Source organism: Salmo salar, chromosome 04, assembly GCF_965601325.2.
Source record: "Salmo salar chromosome 04, fSalSal1, whole genome shotgun sequence".
Lineage (NCBI taxonomy): Eukaryota > Metazoa > Chordata > Actinopteri > Salmoniformes > Salmonidae > Salmo > Salmo salar.
In genome coordinates this window covers 11,244,833-11,271,650 of record NC_138294.1, presented here as the reverse complement: position 1 = coordinate 11,271,650, position 26,818 = coordinate 11,244,833, and the positions used below count along the sequence as shown (strand labels likewise).

At 45.4% G+C, this 26,818-nt stretch overlaps 1 pseudogene across 1 annotated transcript; it reads left to right on the top strand.

Moving 5' to 3' along the window:
* The first annotated feature begins 2,136 nt into the window (after positions 1 to 2,136).
* On the top strand, positions 2,137 to 25,130 carry LOC145850218 (neuronal acetylcholine receptor subunit beta-2-like; annotated as a pseudogene). The gene is made up of 9 exons (XR_014392074.1): positions 2,137 to 3,024; positions 13,553 to 13,698; positions 15,390 to 15,434; positions 16,673 to 16,782; positions 17,570 to 17,705; positions 19,836 to 20,226; positions 22,367 to 22,861; positions 23,517 to 23,662; positions 23,964 to 25,130. The product of XR_014392074.1 is annotated as a neuronal acetylcholine receptor subunit beta-2-like (transcript).
* Positions 25,131 to 26,818: the final 1,688 nt, after the last annotated feature.

Sequence of the window (26,818 nt, the reverse complement as noted above, 5' to 3'; positions counted from 1 at the left end):
CTGTTTTACTCACTGTTTTAATGTATTATGTCTTGATTAGGATATTGAGGGGTTTGATTGAATTGATCCTTCAAATGAAATCGTATCGTCTGTGTAAAGCCTATGATCCCCATATGCGAATCTACATGTTGACTTCGCTTGAGCCCCAAATGGCATCCTATTCCCTATTTAGTGCACTCCTTCTGAGCAGAGCCCATAGAAAAGTAGTGCACTTAAATAGGGTGCCATTTGAGTATTGTCCTTCCAGTGACACTATCAAAGGAAAGTAGCTGAGAATAAATATCTATTCTCTATGAAGGTGCAATCTTGGATTTGAAAGACAACACTGGAGAAATGTTAAAACTGCAATATGTCACTTTTTGGATGACCCAACAAAATGCACATAGAAATGTGAGTTATAGATCTGTCATTTTCATTGAAAGCAAGTCTAAGAAGCTGTAGATCTGTTCTATGTGCTCCTTTTCTATACTTCCCACTTTATAAGTTTTGTTTTTGCATCTTCTACTTTCAGTTTCGTACACAAGTTTCAAACAGCTGAAAATACAATATTTTTGGTTATGGAAAATATATTTCCCAGTGGTTTAGATGGTACAATGATTCTCTACTCTATACTAGTTTGTTTTGTCATGTAAACTGAGATTAGGCAAACTATTAGAATTTCAAAAACCAGGAAATGGCAGAGGGATTTCTTCATAGAGCATCTTTAACACTCTCAAATGTATAGACGGGACTATGGATGCAAGGACTGATCATCCATGAAATCAAAAGAATCATGTTTTGAGTCTTTATAATGTTTGTTTACATTTACTTTGTTTACAAACATTGGAGTGAAACAAGCTTCTATTTTGGGTTCTGATGGGTTAAGACGGTTGAACTAAGCTCATAGGGCATCTATAAGCTGTATTCTTTAAGAATCAATGGCTATAAAAAATGTATTAAGCAACTGCAGAGTGTCTTAGAAAAGAACCTGTCATGTCAGCGGCAGGAAAATCCAAGCTTTTAAGACTCTATAGTTGGAGTCCATCCATGCTTTATTCATGAATGACAAGCTCAATGTTAAAAAGTAAAATTGTCTCCTCTGTGTCTTTCTCTCCCCTTCCCTCTTCCCCTGTCTTTGGTGCGTGTGCCAGGTGCTACTGTAGCTACAGAGGTCCTGCTTTGACCGTCCGACACCACCACTCAGACCAGTCTTGATAGGCTAGGCTACTACACTAGGTCCAGGGCTGCATCCCAAATTATTCCCCATTCCCTACAGTATATAGTCCACTACTTTTGACCAGGGCCCTGGTTAAAAAGAAGTGAACTAAATAGGGAAGAGGGTCAAAACTATATAGGGAATATATAGGACTATATGGGGAATATGGAATGATTTGGGACACAGTCCAGGACCTAGTGTAGTAGCCTAGTCTTTACCCCACATTTAAATTGAATGATGTGCAGCGAAAGCGGATAATGCAACCTAAGTGCCCTCTTACTTCGAAGGCTTTCCAAAGTCTTCTGGGAAGTAAGGGTAGCAGGTGTGTGTGTTTGAGAGAGAGAGAAAGAGTGAGGCAGAGAGTGGGGAGAAAGAGAGGGGGAGCGAGTGATAGAGAAAGGGTTTGTGTGACGTGTGAGTTCCAGTACTTTCCTTCCTCTTATCATGAAGTCGTGACTATCAGACAGATTTCATCCAGGTGAATAAGTTCGGCATCACACGGAGAGCAGCAGGAGCCTCCAACTGCCTCGAGGCACTGATCAAATACACCATCACGCTGGGGAGCCCGCGGGCAGGCCACGTGCAGTTAGTGGTCCCAAAACACTTTCTTCAAACAACGCAATTAAACGCTAGCTAAACAATCCTCACAGTTTGCGTGAATACAGTCCTGCAGCAATTGTTAAACAATTCTGCTGAAAATATGAAAAATAATGTAGACTAGGTTTATTTATTTAGGATATATATTAATTTATCCATGTATTAGCCTACATCTGGCAGGCTATACCCTGCGTGTGAGGGGTCAGTCTAGCTGCCAATGCAAGTCGAATATTGGGGAATAATTCCAGGCGCAATTTCGAAATCTGGTTCTGTGTTGAGTTGAGTTTTGTAACAGAGTAGCGCAGGGATCCGTCCTCTCAGGCTTCCACCGGGTCACGTGACGCGTTCCATTCCGGTCCAAGCTCAGAGCGTTCTAACCTCGAGTGGTCCACGGAGCCAGCCCGAGTTTTAACGACAATCATTCGCTTAGACATAGGCCTATCGTTTAGGATTTTTTATTTCGCCTTTATTTAACCTGATACATGATACATTTGGTGTGTAAAAAAAAAAAAAGTTACAACTGAAAAAGAGAGGTTTGTCGTTTATGCTTTTAATTAAACGTGGCGTAGGGAATACTCAGTGAAATGTAGCCTAAACAGTTGCAAAAACATATTTCTCTGTTCTGTAGACATGCGTAGCCTGTTAGATTGGGACACGGATCAAATTTATCTCAAATGTCAACGCGGCGAGTTTGTGGCGTTTGGCTGAAACCGCAAGTCTGAGGCAAGGCGCGGGCCACTCCGACGGACGACGAGGATAGCGACGTGATTTTGTTTCAGTATCAGAGTTACAGGGAATTTCAATGTGATCCATTACGTCCATCGATATGTTATCACATTAATCTGTACGCATTCGCTTTCTAATTTGTATTGTGACACACCGCTTGAGGGTGGAGGGGCAAAGATCAGATCAGGACTGAGTGCACGTGTTTGTGAGAATTACCGGAGACGCAAACATCTAAACGGATCGGTTCGTAGGCTACCACAACAACGATCACGACGCGGTTCATTTCTGACGACCTCGATGGTGTATGAACGCGTTGACAGTCCTGGATCTCCTGCTGCGCTTTGCCGTGAACTTTTGACCATCTCTCCCGGAGATAATAACCCCACTCCGGCACAGCCCCATCCAAGTTTTGAGCGTCGGATTCCGGGGAAGGGAAGAAGGACACGGAGGAGATATGGCGGTGACCGTGACTTTATCGCTCTCTCTCCTTCTCTTATCTCTCTCAAGTAAGTAGCCTCAATGGTAAACCGTTTGTGTTTGTAAATTTCATGTTTTGCACGCAGAAGACTCACTCAAAATGAACGCCGCTCGGGTTGACCACATTGTTTTTAAATTAGACAATGTCACGAAGTCGTTTGTGAAATGCATCTAGGCTATACACTACAGACTGAAATAAATCGCTTTTCGAAATGTATTTGGATAGGCTATTACTCAAGTAAGGAAACATATTATATACATTCTAAAGTGTATATATATATATATATATATATAGCAACGAAGACAGCTTCCAAAGTCGCTGGATATTTTCGTATAACAGCTTATGTAAGTATGTTGTTTCGCCCTCTCCTCGCTTTTTTAGGTCTTGAAAACTTGCAGGGGAGTTTCCGTTGTCCGTTGTTCTGAAAGTTTGCCACGATTACAGACTGCATGACCTTGTAGCCTGATCTCAGCAAACTGTCAGCACCATGGACAGCGCACACGGATTCAACTCTCTAAAGTGTGTCTCTATTGAATACAGTGGTGTTCTGTTGAATCTCGCTAGACATTTGTAAAGGAAAACTTTCATGCCTAAAGCTGTTCAGTCAACGTTGGGCCCTTGGATATAACGGTTTAGTAGAGAACATTAATGACACTGAGTCAATACGACTATGGCAGGAGAAGTCTAATTTACTCTACTTACAACTAGTACACTAGTAGTGTTACTCATCCTGGTCCTGGAGAGCCAGAGGGGTTTTGCCATGGCACTAACACACCTGATAAAACAAATCAACTCATCATCAAGCCGTTGATTATTTGAATCAGGTGTGTTAGTGCTGGGGGGGGGGGGGGGGGGGGGGGTGATGTCACCAGGCAGGCCAAAACTCCATTCAAACAGTTCTTACACTAAAAGGGTGTTATCATCATTTTCACAATTTCACAGTATTATTCCCCCCCACCCCCCACCAATTCGTTGGGGCATGGACTCCACAAGGTCTCAAAAGCGCTCCACACATTCCACAGTGTTCCACAGGGAGGCTGGCCCATGGTGACTCCGATGCTTCCCACAGTTGTGTCAAGTTGGCTGGATGTCCTTTGGGTGGTGGACCATTCTTGATACACAGTGGAAACTGTTGAGTGTGAAAAACCCAGCAGCATTGCAGTTCTTAACACAAACCGGTGTGCCTGGCACCTACTACCAAACCCTGTTCAAAGGCACTTAAATATCTTATCTTGTCCATTCACCCTATTAATGGCACACACACAATCCATGTCTCATGTCTGAAGGCCTAAAAATCCTTCTTTAACATGTCTCCTCCCCTTCATCCACACTGACTGAAGTGGATTTAACAGGTGACATCAATAAAGGATCATTGATTTCACCTGGATTCACTTGGTCAGTCTATGTCATGGAAAGAGCAGGTGTTCCTAATGTTTTGTACCCTCAGTGTATATAAAACACAACAAAATCTAATTTTTTACTTCCCTAGGCCTTTAAAGAAACACTGCAGGAGTAAATAGTCCCATTATCATGCACAGTGTTCAGCCAGACTGCAGATACCTGAAGTGAAGCTCAGCCAGTGAAGGAGGAAGTAGTTAGACATGAATGGAAACCAAGGCCTTCAGCTTGTGGAGTCAAACACACACTTTCCATGGGTTGCTTGGACCCGCATAGACACTCAGCCCATCCCAATTCACGTCTTACCCCTCCCCTTCATTGTTTTCACATCTGGAAGATGAAAGCAATATGGTGGAAGCTTTACCAGTACACTGTTTATACCTACCCAGAACCACCAGACATGCTAACATCTATCTGATACCTACCCAGAGCCTACAGACATGCTAACACCTATCTGATAACTACCCAGACCCTACAGACATGCTAACACCTATCTGATACCTACCCAGACCCTACAGACATGCTAACACCTATCTGATACCTACCCAGACCCTACAGACATGCTAACATCTATCTGATAACTACCCAGACCCTACAGACATGCTAACATCTATCTGATACCTACCCAGAGCCTACAGACATGCTAACACCTATCTGATAACTACCCAGACCCTACAGACATGCTAACATCTATCTGATACCTACCCAGACCCTACAGACATGCTAACACCTATCTGATACCTACCCAGACCCTACAGACATGCTAACATCTATCTGATACCTACCCAGACCCTACAGACATGCTAACACCTATCTGATAACTACCCAGACCCTACAGACATGCTAACATCTATCTGATACCTACCCAGACCCTACAGACATGCTAACACCTATCTGATAACTACCCAGACCCTACAGACATGCTAACATCTATCTGATACCTACCCAGACCCTACAGACATGCTAACATCTATCTGATACCTACCCAGACCCTACAGACATGCTAACACCTATCTGATACCTACCCAGACCCTACAGACATGCTAACACCTATCTGATAACTACCCAGACCCTACAGACATGCTAACATCTATCTGATACCTACCCAGACCCTACAGACATGCTAACATCTATCTGATACCTACCCAGACCCTACAGACATGCTAACACCTATCTGATACCTACCCAGACCCTACAGACATGCTAACATCTATCTGATAACTACCCAGACCCTACAGACATGCTAACATCTATCTGATACCTACCCAGACCCTACAGACATGCTAACATCTATCTGATACCTACCCAGACCCTACAGACATGCTAACATCTATCTGATACCTACCCAGACCCTACAGACATGCTAACACCTATCTGATACCTACCCAGACCCTACAGACATGCTAACACCTATCTGATAACTACCCAGACCCTACAGACATGCTAACATCTATCTGATACCTACCCAGACCCTACAGACATGCTAACACCTATCTGATACCTACCCAGACCCTACAGACATGCTAACACCTATCTGATAACTACCCAGACCCTACAGACATGCTAACATCTATCTGATACCTACCCAGACCCTACAGACATGCTAACACCTATCTGATAACTACCCAGACCCTACAGACATGCTAACACCTATCTGATACCTACCCAGACCCTACAGACATGCTAACACCTATCTGATACCTACCCAGACCCTACAGACATGCTAACATCTATCTGATACCTACCCAGACCCTACAGACATGCTAACACCTATCTGATACCTACCCAGACCCTACAGACATGCTAACATCTATCTGATACCTACCCAGACCCTACAGACATGCTAACACCTATCTGATAACTACCCAGACCCTACAGACATGCTAACATCTATCTGATAACTACCCAGACCCTACAGACATGCTAACATCTATCTGATAACTACCCAGACCCTACAGACATGCTAACATCTATCTGATAACTACCCAGACCCTACAGACATGCTAACATCTATCTGATAACTATCCAGACCCTACAGACATGCTAACATCTATCTGATACCTACCCAGACCCTACAGACATGCTAACACCTATCTGATAACTACCCAGACCCTACAGACATGCTAACATCTATCTGATACCTACCCAGACCCTACAGACATGCTAACACCTAGCTGATAACTACCCAGACCCTACAGACATGCTAACATCTATCTGATACCTACCCAGACCCTACAGACATGCTAACATCTATCTGATACCTACCCAGACCCTACAGACATGCTAACACCTATCTGATAACTACCCAGACCCTACAGACATGCTAACACCTATCTGATAACTACCCAGACCCTACAGACATGCTAACATCTATCTGATACCTACCCAGACCCTACAGACATGCTAACACCTATCTGATAACTACCCAGACCCTACAGACATGCTAACAGCTATCTGATACCTACCTAGACCCTACAGACATGCTAACACCTAGCTGATAACTACCCAGACCCTACAGACATGCTAACATCTATCTGATACCTACCTAGACCCTACAGACATGCTAACATCTATCTGATACCTACCTAGACCCTACAGACATGCTAACACCTAGCTGATAACTACCCAGACCCTACAGACATGCTAACATCTATCTGATACCTACCCAGACCCTACAGACATGCCAACACCCATCGAGGGGTTATGGCCAAGCGTAAGGGACAAGGAGCAATTTGCGACCGGCTGCCTTACTCCAAAGATTATATTTTATGTTGACAAGATAGCCGAGTGACAGCTCTAAGAATGGAAATACTTGTCCTCCGTGATTGAAGGCAGGTGAGATTAGGTGGGACCATTTTAGCCAATGAGAGAGCAGATACGCATGTGAACAACAGGCACAACTAAGTCGTTTTTCTAAATCTTGCCAGAATGCACGTGCATTCACATGTATCAATACATTTGTAACAGCCTAAACATTAGGACATTTCTATTAAATCAAATAAGACTCATGTAATTTGACAGTCTCTCATAGACCTTCATACAAAAAGGGCTTATCTCATGGGGACAGATCTTGGGTGGAGTAAATCTCTCTTGTTTCGCCACTTCCTCTCTGCTTACTCCAACACATACCTTATTCAGTTAATCAGTTTGTATTGAAACGTGAAGGTATTCGTTGAAGTTCAATTGAGTTTCCAGGACACAGACAGACAGATTGATTCTCTGTAGAGTCCTGATCATGTCTACCACGGCCCCAGCCTCAGTCTCTCCTGCTAGCTAGATGCACACTAGGGCCTTACAGCTTGGGGTGGAGGTGTGATCCAGTGATCCAGGTATAGAAGACAAGGTACATGAACCCACAGAGGAAAGGACCAGTCTCCTGCAGTCTGTTGAGCACACACACACACACACACACACACACACACACACACACACACACACACACACACACACACACACACACACACACACACACACACACACACACACACACACACACACACACACACACACACACACACACACATACAGAAACACACACACAGAAACATACACATACAAGTACAGGTGCACACACACAAACACACTGTGCAGACCAATGACAGCTGAGCATTAGTGATCTACCCAGGATGCAGTTCTCATCAGGCGGTAACAAGAGAGTTGTGTCACTCTGCCAACATTTCCATCCCAACGGGGGGGTGTATATGTATGTGTGTGACAGTTCTTTCTCACAGGCGCCTCAGTCTGCTTTTTATTTGCCCTTACTGTTAATATTAATAAAGGCCAGCATTCCTCCCAGTCCAGGTGTACCCTTAGGATTGCACATATTTGTTCCAGCCCAGCACTAATACCCCCGATTCCACTATTCCAGGGCTTGATGGTTAGATTGAGTCGTTGAATCAGGTGTGTTAGCGCTGGGCTGAAACAAAAAAACACTTATGACCGTGCTATGTAGGGTTATGACAGTGTTATGTAGCCTTTATGAAGGCTCCAGGTTCAGATAAAGTGTAACCTAGAGGTGATGAGGATGCTCTATGGGTGTGGTGTCGCCTCTCCTCTCCATCGCCTCTCCTCTCTCTTCTCCCCCTCTCCTCTCTTCTTTCTCCTTTCTTCTCCCCTTCTCCTCTCCCCTTCTCCTCTCTCCTCCCTCTCTCTTCTCCCCCTCTCCTCCCTCCCTCTCTCCTCTCCCCATCCCCATCCCCTCTCCTCTCTTCTCCCCCTCTCCTCTCTTCTCCCCCTCTCCTCCCTCTCCCTCTCTCCTCTCCTCATCCCTCTCCTCTCTTCTCCCCATCACCTCTCCTCTCTCCTCTCCCTATCCCCTCTCTTCTCCCCACTGCCTCTCCTCCCTCCTCTCCTCCCTCTCTCCTCCCCATCCCCTTTCCTCTCCAAGCTGAAGTCATCCACACTGAAACAACCCACAGCAGCTGAGACCTGAGACCATCACACTGATAAAGGAGACCTGAGACCATCACACTGATAAAGGAGACCTGAGACCATCACACTGATAAAGGAGACCTGAGACCATCACACTGATAAAGGAGACCTGAGACCATCACACTGATAAAGGAGACCTGAGACCATCACACTGATAAAGGAGACCTGAGACCATCACACTGATAAAGGAGACCTGAGACCATCACACTGATAAAGGAGACCTGAGACCATCACACTGATAAAGGAGACCTGAGACCATCACACTGATAAAGGAGACCTGAGACCATCACACTGATAAAGGAGACCTGAGACCATCACACTGATAAAAGAGACCTGAGACCATCACACTGATAAAAGAGACCTGAGACCATCACACTGATAAAGGAGACCTGAGACCATCACACTGATAAAGGAGACCTGAGACCATCACACTGATAAAGGAGACCTGAGACCATCACACTGATAAAGGAGACCTGAGACCATCACACTGATAAAGGAGACCTGAGACCATCACACTGATAAAGGAGACCTCACTGTTTGTTTGAGAAAGAGAGTGATAGTGTGTGCGTGCGTGCATGTTCAGGCTGGAGAGACTAGCTCTTAAAGGAAGCCGCTCCAGATGGTTTCTCTCTTAATAATTTAAACCAGGATATGTTCTACCTCTCCTCCACCGCTAACGCTTTGTCTGGTGAGCTACACACACACACACACACACACACACACACACACACACACACACACACACACACACACACACACACACACACACACACACACACACACACACACACACACACACACACACACACACACACACAATGTTTGTTGAGTTGAAACGTAAACATCAGTTGGGACACCTAATAAAGAGTCATGAAGACAGTGGTACCATAATGATACATTGAACTGGTTACATCTCCACAAAATGATCAACGTGCACAAAGAGAGTTTATTCTCCATCTTAACATGATCTGCTTTACATGTCCTTTATCCCAGCTGATAACATGTGAAAGAACAGTGTTTCTACAGATACACCTTAACTACATGATGCAGAATGAGGGAAAAGAGACAGCATGGTAGAGGTTCAACTGATTCACTCTCCTCTGGTGTGTGTTTTTCTATGTGTGTGTCTGTGTCTGTGTGTGTGTTTTACTCCAAAGGATCTTCTCCATATGTGTGCTATCATTCTAACATTCCATGACATTTAACAGATGTTTTCATGATGCTGCAGCAACTCACTTTTGACAGATTCTGTCTCTTTCTCTGCCTCTTTCTCTCTCTCTCTACATCTATCTATCTCTCGCTCTGTCTCTCTCTCTGATACTGTGCTAATATCCTATTCACAGGGAGAGCAAAGAGCTTTTTTGAAAAGACATGCAGTGATTGTTCTGCGGTATAGAACAGCTAGCTACAGTGTACATTATACACACAACTATAGAGGGATGTGGATGCTAATATCAGTCAGTCACTCGACCTATCAGAGGGATGAGTACTAATTTGATTGTGTACAGTGTCTTTGTTCCAAATGGAACTCTATTCCCCATGTAGTGCACTACTTCTGACCAGGGCCCTATTCCCCATGTAGTGCACTACTTCTGGCCAGGGCCCTATTCCCTATGTAGTGCACTACTTCTGACCAGGGCCCTATTCCCTATGTAGTGCACTACTTCTGACCAGGGCCCTATTCCCCATGTAGTGCACTACTTCTGACCAGGGCCCTATTCCCTATGTAGTGCACTACTTCTGACCAGGACCCTATTCCCTATGTAGTGCACTACTTCTGACCAGGGCTCTATTCCCTATGTAGTGCACTACTTCTGACCAGGGCTCTATTCCCTATGTAGTGCAGTACTTCTGACCAGGGCCCTATTCCCTATGTAGTGCACTACTTCTTACCAGGACCCTATTTCCTATGTAGTGCACTACTTCTGACCAGGGCCCTATTCCCCATGTAGTGCACTACTTCTGACCAGGGCCCTATTCCCTATGTAGTGCACTACTTCTGACCAGGGCCCTATTCCCTATGTAGTGCACTACTTCTGACCGGGCCCTATTCCTTATGTAGTGCAGTACTTCTGACCAGGGCCTTATTCCCTATGTAGTGCACTACTTCTGACCAGGGCCTTATTCCCGATGTAGTGCACTACTTCTGACCAGGGCTCTATTCCCTATGTAGTGCAGTACATCTGACCAGGGCCCTATTCCCTATGTAGTGCACTACTTCTGACCAGGACCCTATTTCCTATGTAGTGCAGTACTTCTGACCAGGGCCCTATTCCCTATTCCCTGCACTACTCCTGACCAGGGTCACTAATGTTAGTGCTTGGTTTTGAATATATCCTGCCTGGTATCTATAAAACATGTCTACTTGCTAACTTGATACAATACTCAACTTAACTAGGGTCTTCACAACCTTGAACACACAGAAACCTGAACTAGGTTCTTCACAACCTTGAACACACAGAAACCTGAACTAGGGTCTTCACAACCTTGAACACACAGAAACCTGAACTAGGGTCTTCACAACCTTGAACACACAGAAACCTGAACTAGGGTCTTCACAACCTTGAACACACAGAAACCTGAACTAGGGCCTTCACAACCTTGAACACACAGAAACCTGAACTAGGGCCTTCACAACCTTGAACACACAGAAACCTGAACTAGGGCCTTCACAACCTTGAACACACAGAAACCTGAACTAGGGTCTTCACAACCTTGAACACACAGAAACCTTAACTAGGGTCTTCACAACCTTGAACACACAGAAACCTTAACTAGGGTCTTCACAACCTTGAACACACAGAAACCTGAACTAGGGTCTTCACAACCTTGAACACACAGAAACCTTAACTAGGGCCTTCACAACCTTGAACACACAGAAACCTGAACTAGGGTCTTCACAACCTTGAACACACAGAAACCTGAACTAGGGCCTTCACAACCTTGAACACACAGAAACCTTAACTAGGGCCTTCACAACCTTGAACACACAGAAACCTTAACTAGGGCCTTCACAACCTTGAACACACAGAAACCTGAACTAGGGGTCTTCACAACCTTGAACACACAGAAACCTGAACTAGGGCCTTCACAACCTTGAACACACAGAAAACCTTAACTAGGGCCTTCACAACCTTGAACACACAGAAACCTTAACTAGGGCCTTCACAACCTTGAACACACAGAAACCTTAACTAGGGCCTTCACAACCTTGAACACACAGAAACCTGAACTAGGGTCTTCACAACCTTGAACACACAGAAACCTGAACTAGGGCCTTCACAACCTTGAACACACAGAAACCTTAACTAGGGCCTTCACAACCTTGAACACACAGAAACCTGAACTAGGGCCTTCACAACCTTGAACACACAGAAACCTTAACTAGGGCCTTCACAACCTTGAACACACAGAAACCTGAACTAGGGCCTTCACAACCTTTAACACACAGAAAGCTTTGGTAGCCTAGCTGAACTGAACAGCAGTTGAGTTAACTAACAGTACAGGTAGGTTTCTCCCTGCGGGTAATGCTGGTTGTAATGACATCAGCTCTACAACTGCTTTGTCTCTGGGCTGTTACAGTAAAGTGCAGCAGAGGAAAAGTGATGCGTGGACTAAACGTTAGTGTGTGTTAGATTCCTCCCCTCCAGCTGTCTCTGCATACGTTGCCACGTCACTACACACTCTGATTCCCAGTCAGCTGCTGGGGGGGATCATGACAGAAGATAGGAGTGTGTCAGAGCAATGTATTGTGGGAGTAGCACGACCAGAGAGAGAGAGAGAGAGAGAGAGAGAGAGAGAGAGAGAGAGAGAGAGAGAGAGAGAGAGGGTTACATTGGAGCAGAAAAAGACAATGTCTCTGTCTTTCAGTCGTCTTTCTGTCATCTTTCTGTCTCTCTGTTTCTGTCTCTGCTTTTTATACACACACACACACACTCTCATATTGTGTGTATGTTGACATTTTCCTTCTCCACATGTCTGGAGGGGCCGTGATGGCTGCTACAGTGTGTCAGTCCTCTAGAGTTCAAACTCTCTGCCAACAAACCTCTGTTAGTTAAAGGGGCAATCAGGGATTTAATGGTTTTTTTTACATTGAAATGAATGGTATATATCCATTCATTCTTGAAGAATATCATTTATAAATGTCTCTTGATCTTAGTTCAACCATCTTAACCTATCAAAACCCAAAATATAAGCTTGTTTTTCTCCATTGTTTGTAAACAAACACTGTAGCCTGAAGCTTCAGAACATTATTAAAACTAGAATCACGTGGATGGTCAGTCCCTGCATCCATATCTTTGTCTATGAATTTGAGAGTGGTTATATTTCTCCTGCCCCGTCCCTCAGCTGTTTACCAAGGTAAAGTGGCCCTTTTATTGTAGTTTGAATCCCAGATTGCCCCTTTTATAAGGCATTTATCTGTCTCTCTGAGCCAGAGTGTTGGGTCTGTGTTTGAGCAGACGTTCTGTCTGTGAGTGTGTTCCTTTCAGATAAAATAGCTGTGCTACTATGGGGACCTAAACTATCAGCAGTCTATCTCCTGTGTGTGTGTGTGTGTGTGTGTGTGTGTGTGTGTGTGTGTGAGACGTGTGGGCGTGTGCTCGTTTCAGATGGTGAACAGCTATCTGGTGTGTGTGAAAGTGTGTTTTGTATCTTGTTGAGTCAAGGGAGGCTGGTGTGTGTGCTTTCAGAAACTCTCTCTCTCTCTCGTGTGTGTGTGTGTCCAGGTACAGGAGCGGAGAATGCCGAGGAGCGGCTGGTGAACTACCTGTTGAGTCCAGAGCGTTATAACAAACTGATCCGTCCTGCTGTTAACAAGAGCCAGCAGGTTACCATCTCTATACAGGTGTCTCTGTCACAGCTCATCAGTGTGGTGGGTACACACACACACACACACACACTGAACAGAACATTCATATACAGACACTATGTCACCATTTCTATAAACACACTGACCAGAACATTCATATACAGACACTATGTCACCATTTCTATAACACACTGACCAGAACATTCATATACAGACACTATGTCACCATTTCTATAAACACACTGACCAGAACATTCATATACAGACACTATGTCACCATTTCTATAACACACTGGCCAGAACATTCATATACAGACACTATGTCACCATTTCTATAACACACTGACCAGAACATTCATATACAGACACTATGTCACCATGTCTATAAACACACTGACCAGAACATTCATATACAGACACTATGTCACCATTTCTATAACACACTGACCAGAACATTCATATACAGACACTATGTCACCATTTCTATAACACACTGACCAGAACATTCATATACAGACACTATGTCACCATTTCTATAACACACTGACCAGAACATTCATATACAGACACTATGTCACCATTTCTATAACACACTGACCAGAACATACATATACAGACACTATGTCACCATTTCTATAACACACTGACCAGAACATTCATATACAGACACTATGTCACCATTTCTATAAACACACTGACCAGAACATTCATATACAGACACTATGTCACCATTTCTATAACACACTGACCAGAACATTCATATACAGACACTATGTCACCATTTCTATAACACACTGACCAGAACATTCATATACAGACACTATGTCACCATTTCTATAACACACTGACCAGAACATTCATATACAGACACTATGTCACCATGTCTATAAACACACTGACCAGAACATTCATATACAGACACTATGTCACCATGTCTATAAACACACTGACCAGAACATTCATATACAGACACTATGTCACCATTTCTATAACACACTGGCCAGAACATTCATATACAGACACTATGTCACCATTTCTATAACACACTGACCAGAACATTCATATACAGACACTATGTCACCATTTCTATAACACACTGACCAGAACATTCATATACAGACACTATGTCACCATTTCTATAACACACTGACCAGAACATTCATATACAGACACTATGTCACCATGTCTATAAACACACTGACCAGAACATTCATATACAGACACTATGTCACCATGTCTATAAACACACTGACCAGAACATTCATATACAGACACTATGTCACCATTTCTATAACACACTGGCCAGAACATTCATATACAGACACTATGTCACCATTTCTATAACACACTGACCAGAACATTCATATACAGACACTATGTCACCATTTCTATAACACACTGACCAGAACATTCATATACAGACACTATGTCACCATTTCTATAACACACTGACCAGAACATTCATATACAGACACTATGTCACCATTTCTATAAACACACTGACCAGAACATTCATATACAGACACTATGTCACCATGTCTATAAACACACTGACCAGAACATTCATATACAGACACTATGTCACCATGTCTATAACACACTGACCAGAACATTCATATACAGACACTATGTCACCATGTCTATAAACACACTGACCAGAACATTCATATACAGACACTATGTCACCATGTCTATAACACACTGACCAGAACATTCATATACAGACACTATGTCACCATGTGTTTGTCTTTCAGAATGAGAGAGAACAGATTATGACCACCAACCTCTGGCTGTTCCAGGTGATGGTCTTTACACTTCCAGCCCTAACAGGCACCAGTTAACCAACACTGTGGATGACTCCCAAATGCCTCCCTTTCACTATATATATTCTCTATATAGTGTGGCACGTTATACCAGTGCCCAGTAGTGCACTACAGGACAGGGCTCTCCAACCCTGTTCCTGGAGAGATACCCTCCTGTAGCTTTTAACTCCAACCCTGTTTCTGGAGAGATACTGTCCTGTAGGTTTTAACTCCAACCCTGTTCCTGGAGAGCTACCGTCCTGTAGGTTTTAACTCCAACCCTGTTCCTGGAGAGCTACCGTCCTGTAGGTTTTAACTCCAACCCTGTTCCTGGAGAGCTACTGTCCTGTAGGTTTTAACTCCAACCCTGTTTCTGGAGAGCTACTGTCCTGTAGGTTTTAACTCCAACCCTGTTCCTGGAGAGCTACCGTCCTGTAGGTTTTAACTCCAACCCTGTTCCTGGAGAGCTACTGTCCTGTAGGTTTTAACTCCAACCCTGTTCCTGGAGAGCTACTGTCCTGTAGGTTTTAACTCCAACCCTGTTTCTGGAGAGCTACTGTCCTGTAGGTTTTAACTCCAACCCTGTTCCTGGAGAGCTACCGTCCTGTAGGTTTTAACTCCAACCCTGTTCCTGGAGAGCTACCGTCCTGTAGGTTTTAACTCCAACCCTGTTCCTGGAGAGCTACCGTCCTGTAGGTTTTAACTCCAACCCTGTTCCTGGAGAGCTACTGTCCTGTAGGTTTTAACTCCAACCCTGTTCCTGGAGAGCTACCGTCCTGTAGGTTTTAACTCCAACCCTGTTCCTGGAGAGCTACTGTCCTGTAGGTTTTAACTCCAACCCTGTTCCTGGAGAGCTACCGTCCTGTAGGAGTAAAGCTACAGGAGGGTAGCTCTCCAGGAACTGAGTTGGAGTTAAAACCTACAGGACTGTTACTCTCCTTAGAACTGAGTTGGACTGAACCTACAGGACTGAAGCTCTCCAGGAACTGAGTTGGACTCAATCTACAGGACTGAAGCTCTCCAGGAACTGAGTTGGACTGAACCTACAGGAGGGTATCTCTCCAGGAACAGAGTTGGAGAGCCCTGATATATAGGGACTAGGATGCTATTTGGGATGTTCATATTGTAATCACCACATATTATACCATTGTACATTATCTCAGTGTTTGAAATGTTGAGCTGTGTGTGTTTCTGGGTGGTGTAGTTTATGGGTCCCTGTCTGTCTCTGTCTCCAGGAGTGGAATGACTACAGACTGAGATGGGACCCAGAGAAATACGAAGGCATCAAAAAACTACGAATTCCATCTCAACACATTTGGCTTCCTGATATTGTTCTCTACAACAAGTATGTAACGCAGGTGCAGTGTGTGTGTGTATTTATGAAATTGAATCCTATTCACATGTACGATACATTTATAGATGTCAATGTATTACTGTATTGTTGCAGACGTGTGTGTGCCTTTCAGCATGTCTGTGTGTGTTTGTGTGCCTTTCAGCGTGTGTGTGTGTGTGTGTGTGTGTGTGTGTGTGTGTGTGTGTGTGTGCGTGCCTTTCAGCATGTGTGTGTGCGTGCCTTTCAGCATGTGTGTGTGCGTGCCTTTCAGCATGTGTGTGTGTGTCTGTTTGTGTCTGTGTCCCTTTCAGCATGTGTTTCTGTGTGTGTGTGTGCTCATGTTCCTTTCTTTCAGCATGTGTGTGTGTGTGTGTGTGTGTGTGTGTGTGTGTGTGTGTGTGTGTGTGTGTGTGTGTGTGTGTGTGTACCTTTGTTCATGTGTGTATCCGTTTGTGTATGTCCCTCATCCTGGTAGAGGCATTCTGACATTCTCTCTGTTCCAGAACGCTCATGCGGAAAATCCACAGCTAAAATAAGGTTCATGTTTCTACGGTGATTTTTAATTGAAATTTAGTGCAGAAATAATGGTCCTGATGTGTCCTCAAGTACCAGGCTGTTAACGAGGGTGAGGGATTAACGAGGAGCAGTTAATTAATGTGGAATAATCACACCTCGTTATCACACCAGTCTGTACATACTATCTATCTGTTAGCGGTTCCACCTTTACTCAACCCTGCAGTGTGTGTGTGTGTGTGTGTGTGTGTGTGTAACATTGATGTGGACTCTCTCGTCCCTGCAGTGCGGACGGGGTGTACGAGGTCTCCTTCTATTGCAACGCCGTGGTGTCCAACACAGGAGACATCTTCTGGCTCCCGCCTGCCATCTACAAGTCAGCCTGCGCCATCGAGGTCCAGCACTTCCCCTTCGACCAGCAGGTGGCTGTTGGTGTTGTTGTAATGTGGTTGTTGTTGATGCTGTCTTTGATCTGTGCTTCTGGGGGCTGTTACAGAAGGCTGGACCAATGAGAGACAGCTAACTGTCCTTTTGAGAAATATAGACTTAAAATGGTCATGGTATAATTGACTCGACAACAACAACCAATATACAAGTTCAGTGTTCTTAATCAAACAGAAAAGTTACATGTAGCTGTTTATCAAAGTTAGCTGGATACTGTAACACTCCTGTTTACTGGAATATCATACTGGTCTGACTGATGCTGTCTGACTGATGCTGTCTGTGTGTCTGATGTGACTGATGTTGTCTGATGTGATGCTGTCTGTATGTCTGATGTGACTGATGTTGTCTGATGTGATGCTGTCTGTGTGTCTGATGTGACTGATGTTGTCTGATGTGATGTTGTCTGATGTGACTGATGTTGTCTGATGTGATGCTGTCTGTGTGTCTGATGTGACTGATGTTGTCTGATGTGATGTTGTCTGATGTGACTGATGTTGTCTGATGTGATGCTGTCTGTGTGTCTGATGTGACTGATGTTGTCTGATGTGATGTTGTCTGATGTGACTGATGTTGTCTGATGTGATGCTGTCTGTGTGTCTGATGTGACTAATGTTGTCTGATGTGATGCTGTCTGTGTGTCTGATGTGACTGATGTTGTCTGATGTGATGCTGTCTGTGTGTCTGATGTGACTGATGTTGTCTGATGTGATGCTGTCTGTGTGTCTGATGTGACTGATGTTGTCTGATGTGATGCTGTCTGTATGTCTGATGTGACTGATGTTGTCTGATGTGATGCTGTCTGTGTGTCTGATGTGACTGATGTTGTCTGATGTGATGCTGTCTGTGTGTCTGATGTGACTAATGTTGTCTGATGTGATGCTGTCTGTGTGTCTGATGTGACTGATGTTGTCTGATGTGATGCTGTCTGTGTGTCTGATGTGACTGATGTTGTCTGACTGATGCTGTCTGTGTGTCTGATGTGACTGATGTTGTCTGATGTGATGCTGTCTGATCTGACTAATGTTGTCTGATGTGATGCTGTCTGTGTGTCTGATGTGACTGATGTTGTCTGATGTGATGCTGTCTGTGTGTCTGATGTGACTAATGTTGTCTGATGTGATGCTGTCTGTGTGTCTGATGTGACTGATGTTGTCTGATGTGATGCTGTCTGTGTGTCTGATGTGACTGATGTTGTCTGATGTGATGCTGTCTGTATGTCTGATGTGACTGATGTTGTCTGATGTGATGCTGGCTGTGTGTCTGATGTGACTGATGTTGTCTGATGTGATGCTGTCTGTATGTCTGATGTGACTGATGTTGTCTGATGTGATGCTGTCTGTGTGTCTGATCTGACTGATGTTGTCTGATGTGATGCTGTCTGTGTGTCTGATGTGACTGATGTTGTCTGATGTGATGCTGTCTGTATGTCTGATGTGACTGATGTTGTCTGATGTGATGCTGTCTGTGTGTCTGATCTGACTAATGTTGTCTGATGTGATGCTGTCTGTATGTCTGATGTGACTGATGTTGTCTGATGTGATGCTGTCTGTGTGTCTGATGTGACTGATGTTGTCTGATGTGATGCTGTCTGTATGTCTGATGTGACTGATGTTGTCTGATGTGATGCTGTCTGTGTGTCTGATGTGACTGATGTTGTCTGATGTGATGCTGTCTGTATGTCTGATGTGACTGATGTTGTCTGATGTGATGCTGTCTGTGTGTCTGATGTGACTGATGTTGTCTGATGTGATGCTGTCTGTATGTCTGATGTGACTGATGTTGTCTGATGTGATGCTGTCTGTGTGTCTGATGTGACTGATGTTGTCTGATGTGATGCTGTCTGTATGTCTGATGTGACTGATGTTGTCTGATGTGATGCTGTCTGTATGTCTGATGTGACTGATGTTGTCTGATGTGATGCTGTCTGTGTGTCTGATCTGACTAATGTTGTCTGATGTGATGCTGTCTGTATGTCTGATGTGACTGATGTTGTCTGATGTGATGCTGTCTGTGTGTCTGATGTGACTGATGCTGTCTGACTGATGCTGTCTGACTGATGCTGTCTGGTTGTCTGATGTCACTGATGTCTGATCTATCTATCCATCTAGAACTGCACACTCAAGTTCCGCTCGTGGACCTACGACCACACCGAAGTCGACCTCATCCTCACCAGCGACTTCGCCAGCCGGGACGACTTCACGCCGAGTGGCGAGTGGGACATCGTGTCGCTGCCCGCCCGCAAGAACGAAGACCCCGACGACATCACCTACCTGGACATCACCTACGACTTTGTCATCAAGAGGAAGCCTCTGTTCTACACCATCAACCTGATCATCCCCTGTGTGCTGATCACCTCTCTGGCCATCCTGGTCTTCTACCTGCCCTCTGACTGTGGGGAGAAGATGACCCTGTGTATCTCTGTCCTGCTGGCCCTCACTGTCTTCCTGCTGCTCATCTCTAAGATAGTACCGCCCACCTCTCTGGCTGTGCCTCTCATAGGTAGGTAGAACCGCCCACCTCTCTGGCTGTGCCTCTCATAGGTAGGTAGAACCGTCCATCTCTCTGGCTGTGCCTCTCATAGGTAGGTAGAACCGTCCATCTCTCTGGCTGTGCCTCTCATAGGTAGGTAGAACCGCCCACCTCTCTGGCTGTGCCTCTCATAGGTAGGTAGAACCGCCCACCTCTCTGGCTGTGCCTCTCATAGGTAGGTAGAACCGCCCACCTCTCTGGCTGGGCCTCTCATAGGTAGGTAGAACCGCCCACCTCTCTGGCTGTGCCTCTCATAGGTAGGTAGAACCGCCCACCTCTCTGGCTGTGCCTCTCATAGGTAGGTAGAACCGTCCACCTCTCTAGCTGTGCCTCTCATAGGTAGGTAGAACCGCCCACCTCTCTGGCTGTGTCTCTCATAGGTAGGTAGAACCGCCCACCTCTCTGGCTGTGTCTCTCATAGGTAGGTAGAACCGTCCATCTCTCTGGCTGTGTCTCTCATAGGTAGGTAGAACCATCCATCTCTCTGGCTGTGCCTCTCATAGGTAGGTAGAACCATCCATCTCTCTGGCTGTGTCTCTCATAGGTAGGTAGAACCGCCCATCTATCTGGCTGTGTCTCTCATAGGTAGGTAGAACCGTCCATCTCTCTGGCTGTGTCTCTCATAGGTAGGTAGAACCGTCCATCTCTCTGGCTGGGCCTCTCATAGGTAGGTAGAACCGTCCATCTCTCTGGCTGGGCCTCTCATAGGTAGGTAGAACCGCCCATCTCTCTGGCTGTGCCTCTCATAGGTAGGTAGAACCGCCCATCTCTCTGGCTGTGCCTCTCATAGGTAGGTAGAACCGTCCATCTCTCTGGCTGTGCCTCTCATAGGTAGGTAGAACCGTCCATCTCTCTGGCTGGGCCTCTCATAGGTAGGTAGAACCGTCCACCTCTCTGGCTGGGCCTCTCATAGGTAGGTAGAACCGTCCATCTCTCTGGCTGTGTCTCTCATAGGTAGGTAGAACCGTCCACCTCTCTGGCTGGGCCTCTCATAGGTAGGTAGAACCGTCCACCTCTCTGGCTGTGCCTCTCATAGGTAGGTAGAACCGTCCATCTCTCTGGCTGGGCCTCTCATAGGTAGGTAGAACCGTCCACCTCTCTGGCTGTGTCTCTCATAGGTAGGTAGAACCGTCCATCTCTCTGGCTGTGTCTCTCATAGGTAGGTAGAACCGTCCATCTCTGGCTGTGTCTCTCATAGTGTCACAGTTCTCGTCGGTAGAAATGGACCAAAACGCAGCAGGTATGTGAATGCTCATCTCGACGTTTTAATAAGTACCAAATGAACACAAAAATAACAAACAGGAATACGATCGACAAAAACAGTCTGGCAAAGCATAAGGCTAAACGTAGAACAATCTCCCACACCTAACAAACACACCCTAATATATGGGACTCTCAGTCAAAGGCAAATAGACAACACCTGCCTTCAACTGAGAGTCCCAACCCCAATTAACCAAACATAGAAACAGACATACTAGACTAAACATAGAATACATGAAAACCAAACAGTGCCCAAAAACCCTGGAATACTAAATCAAATGCCCCTTCAACAAACACACCACCCCGAACCACATAAAACCAATACCCTCTGCCACGTCCTGACCAAACTACAATACCAATTAACCTTATACTGGCCAGGACGTGACACATAGGTAGGTAGAACCGTCCATCTCTCTGGCTGGGCCTCTCATAGGTAGGTAGAACCGTCCATCTCTCTGGCTGGGCCTCTCATAGGTAGGTAGAACCGTCCATCTCTCTGGCTGGGCCTCTCATAGGTAGGTAGAACCGTCCATCTCTCTGGCTGGGCCTCTCATAGGTAGGTAGAACCGTCCATCTCTCTGGCTGGGCCTCTCATAGGTAGGTAGACGTAGTTTGTTGGTTTGTTCTGGTCAATTATTTCTATACATTTTAAGTGTTGTTAGTACTGCATTTTTTTTATTCCATGTGGGTAATTCTTCCTCTGTGTGTGTGTGTGTGTGTGTGTGTGTGTGTGTGTGTGTGTGTGTGTGTGTGTGTGTGTGGTGTGTGTGTGTGTGTGTGTGTGTGTGTGTGTGTGTGTGTGTGTGTGTGTGTGTGTGTGTGTGTATATTAACCAACCTCTCCTCTCCAGGTAAATACCTGATGTTCACTATGGTGTTGGTGACCTTCTCCATCGTGACCAGTGTGTGTGTCCTCAACGTTCACCACCGCTCCCCGTCCACCCACCGCATGCCTGACTGGGTCAAACGCCTCTTCCTGCTTCGCCTCCCCGCCTTCCTCCTCATGAGACGACCCGGGAACAGTAACGTCCGGGAAAAAACTTCGACGGAAGCAGGCCACTGCCGCGAACACCACCTCCGGGAACCCTGGGAATTCCCGAGGCGGGGCGAAAAAGCGGTGTTCCGACATCAAGCTGGGAGGAGTCCAGACGGACTCTGACTCGTTCTGTGTGAAGGAGGATTCGGCCCGGAAGTTTGGCTGGAAGGTGGGAGACGTGTCGGGGGACGGTGGTATTCCGGAGATCAGGCGTCGCGTGGCGGTCCAGTGGGACGCTGACCTGGAGGAGGCGGTGGATGGAGTGAGGTATATCGCTGAACACATGAAGACGGAGGACGGAGATGAAGGGGTGAGGAGGAGGAGAATGGAATCTGTTCAAATGATTTGTGTAGATTTGTAATTGGCATATACATTTTTTACAGTCACACAATCTCTCTCCCCCTCCCCCTCTCTTTCTCTCCCGCTGTCTCTCTCTCTCCACACCTCCCACCTCTCTCTTTCCCAACCTCTCTCTCTCCCCCTCTGTTCCTGTCTATCCCCCCCTACACCTCCTCTCTCTCTCTCTCTCTCTCTCTCTCTCTCTCTCTCTCTCTCTCTCTCTCTCTCTCTCTCTCTCTCTCTCTCTCTCTCTCTCTCTCTCTCTCTCTCTCTCTCTCTCTCTCTCTCTCTCTCTCTCTCTCTCTCTCTCTCTCTCTCTCTCTCTCTCTCTCTCTCTCTCTCTCTCTCTCTCTCTCTCTCTCTCTCTCTCTCTCTCTCTCTCTCTCTCTCTCTCTCTCTCTCTCTCTCCTTCTCTCTCTCTCTCTCTCTCTCTCTCTCTCTCTCTCTCTCTCTCTCTCTCTCTCTCTCTCTCTCTCTCTCTCTCTCTCTCTCTCCTCTCTCTCCCTCTCCCTCTCCTTCTCTCTCCCTCTCTCTCCTCTCTCCCTCTCCCTCTCTTCCTCTCCCTCTCTCCCCCTCTCTCCCTCTCCCTCTCTCCCTCTCCCCTCTCTCTCCGTCTCCCCCTGTAGATCATAGAGGACTGGAAGTACGTAGCGATGGTAATTGACCGTCTGTTCCTGTGGATCTTTATCCTGGTGTGTGTGGTGGGAACTCTGGGTCTCTTCATGCAGCCCCTCTTCCAGAGCTACAACACTCCTACTGCAGACAGCAACGAGTGAGTCACACACACACACACACACACACACACACACACACACACACACACACACAGAGCTACAACACTCCTACTGCAGACAGCAACGAGTGAGTCACACACACACACACACACACACACACACACACACACACACACACACACACACACACACACACACACACACACACACACACACGAAGACATGGTCAAATAAACAGATGAAATACACATAAATCCAATAACATGGCTAAAACTCAACTCTCTTCTATATTCCCGTATCATTGTAATATTTCTACATGTTTTATTTCTCCTCTCTCAGGTATGGTGATTTCTGAGAGCCCCTGGGAGTGGGCGTTGGAGAGGGAAACCCCGTAGCAGCTAAACGGACCGCTGTCCTACGAACTCTGGAGCAACCTGTGCCAAAGCCAGCACCGTCAGTAGTACTTCTACCCTGGTCAGTAGCTCATCAAGCATTAGAAGACATTGTAGAGGTACTATACGGTCTACTGTGAGCATTATGCTGGATCTCTCTCTCTAACTCTCTCTGGGCTCTCCACTCTTCAAGACAAGCTAGATCTCAACTACCAACAGGACACATTCAGGTTCTCTTCTCTTCCTTCTCATGTACTATTCATGGACAGGGTCTCTCTTTCCTTTGTTTGTTCGCTCTCTCTCTTTCTTTCTGGCTGTCTCTTTTTTTCTTTCTCTCTTTCTTTCTGTCTCTCTCTCTCTTGTTCTCTCTCTTCTTTTGAGGAAGATTTCACTTGGACGCACTTTGAACTGTGTTCTCCTCTTTAAGAGAGTGTACAGTAGTTATAATTGCATTATCTTATGTTTGGAAAATGTGGGTTCTCTCTCTCTCTCTCTCTCTCTCTCTCTCTCTCTCTCAAGCCATTACACTTGCAGTAGCCTATCAAAAGGATAGGCCTAAGACTCTACACTTAAAGCTAAAGGAAGGAAACTCATTTGAAGGACTGACAAAGGTCATTGTGAAGAGACTTGTTATTAAAAGATGGTTTTGAAAAGACTAATGATCACGCCGCTTCCCTAGTTCCACACAACACACACTCTACTTATTATGTTTAAATACCAACTGTATGTTAAACCTGTCAGTCTGCTACTCTACTTCCCACATATCTGACCACATGGCTGAGTCCAAAATGGCACCTTATTCCCTATACGGGGCACTACTTTTGACCAGAGCCCTATGGGTCCTGGTCAAAAGGAGTGCACTATCTAGGGAATAGGGTGCGGTTTTTGGATGTAGCCCATGTTCCAGGATTTAGCTGGGACGTTCACTTTGTATCTGCCTTAATAATAGATGAATACAGCTAATGACGATAGACTAATTATTATAAGAGGAATAATTCAAGGATTTTAACACCAGGATATTATTGATTCCAAATCAGTATGACATCTGGAGAAAAACAACAAGAGCAACAATGGGCTCCTTTGTATTATGTCAAATAAAATGCTCTAAAAAACACCTTTGGTCTGTTTTACTGATGTGTGTGAGAGCACGGGGGAAACACTAGGACTGCGTCCCAACTGGCACCCTGTGGGCCCTGGTCAAAGAAGTGCACTACGTAGGGAATAGGGTGCCTTTTGGGACGCTGTCTAGAGCTACAGAGGAGCGGTGGAAAGAGAACCAACTTGATTCCCATCTTCAGGATGAGAACTGGCATTCTGACTGGCCTTCACAAGATGTGTTTAGTCTGAGACGCAAGGAAAAATGACCTTTGATCTGAGGAATTCCAAAATATGTCGTAAGTCTTCCATTTCTAAAGGAATACTAATAAACATGCGTGTGGTTGGAATGATGTGAAGATGAATACAGGACCATTCCCATGTCGTGTACAGGTCAAAGTTGAAATCTGGGGAATGTCTAGTCAGGATAGTCTAGTCCTGCTGTGTGTCCCTTATAGGGGTGACGGAGCCATGAGGAAATGTTTTCCAAACCAATGTACCAATCTGCTGGCCTTCCATCTCCTGGTCCTTTCTGAATCGTCTGTCAACTGTCAACCTTCTGTCATCAACTCTTCTGGATCAACGGTTCACATGGCTGTTTCCTCTTGGAGGCTCTATTAACAGCTGCATACACCTTCTGAGTACTGAGGCATATTTTGGACACTTCAGTGTGTGTGTGTGTGTGTGTGTGTGTGTGTGTGTGTGTGTGTGTGTGTGTGTGTGTGTGTGTGTGTGTGTGTGTGACAACAGTTCTTATTTAGACTGTGCCTGTATCATATTTGAGTTAGTGGGTCAAAACACATCATTATAACTACTCTCTCTGTAGACACTGTAACATTACCTACCACCCAGAGACTGGTACACTACTCTCTCTGTAGACACTGTAACATTACCTACCACCCAGAGACTGGTACACTACTCTCTCTGTAGACACTGTAACATTACCTACCACCCAGAGACTGGTACACTACTCTCTCTGTAGACACTGTGACACTACCTACCACCCAGAGACTGGTACACTACTCTCTCTGTAGACACTATAACATTACCTACCACCCAGAGACTGGTACACTACTCTCTCTGTAGACACTATAACATTACCTACCACCCAGAGACTGGTACACTACTCTCTCTGAGACACTATAACATTACCTACCACCCAGAGACTGGTACACTACTCTCTCTGTAGACACTATAACATTACCTACCACCCAGAGACTGGTACACTACTCTCTCTGTAGACACTGTAACATTACCTACCACCCAGAGACTGGTACACTACTCTCTCTGTAGACACTATAACATTACCTACCACCCAGAGACTGGTACACTACTCTCTCTGTAGACACTATAACATTACCTACCACCCAGAGACTGGTACACTACTCTCTCTGTAGATACTATAACATTACCTACCACCCAGAGACTGGTACACTACTCTCTCTGTAGACACTATAACATTACCTACCACCCAGAGACTGGTACACTACTCTCTCTGTAGACACTGTAACACTACCTACCACCCAGAGACTGGTACACTACTCTCTCTGTAGATACTATAACATTACCTACCACCCAGAGACTGGTACACTACTCTCTCTGTAGACACTATAACATTACCTACCACCCAGAGACTGGTACACTACTCTCTCTGTAGACACTATAACATTACCTACCACCCAGAGACTGGTACACTACTCTCTCTGT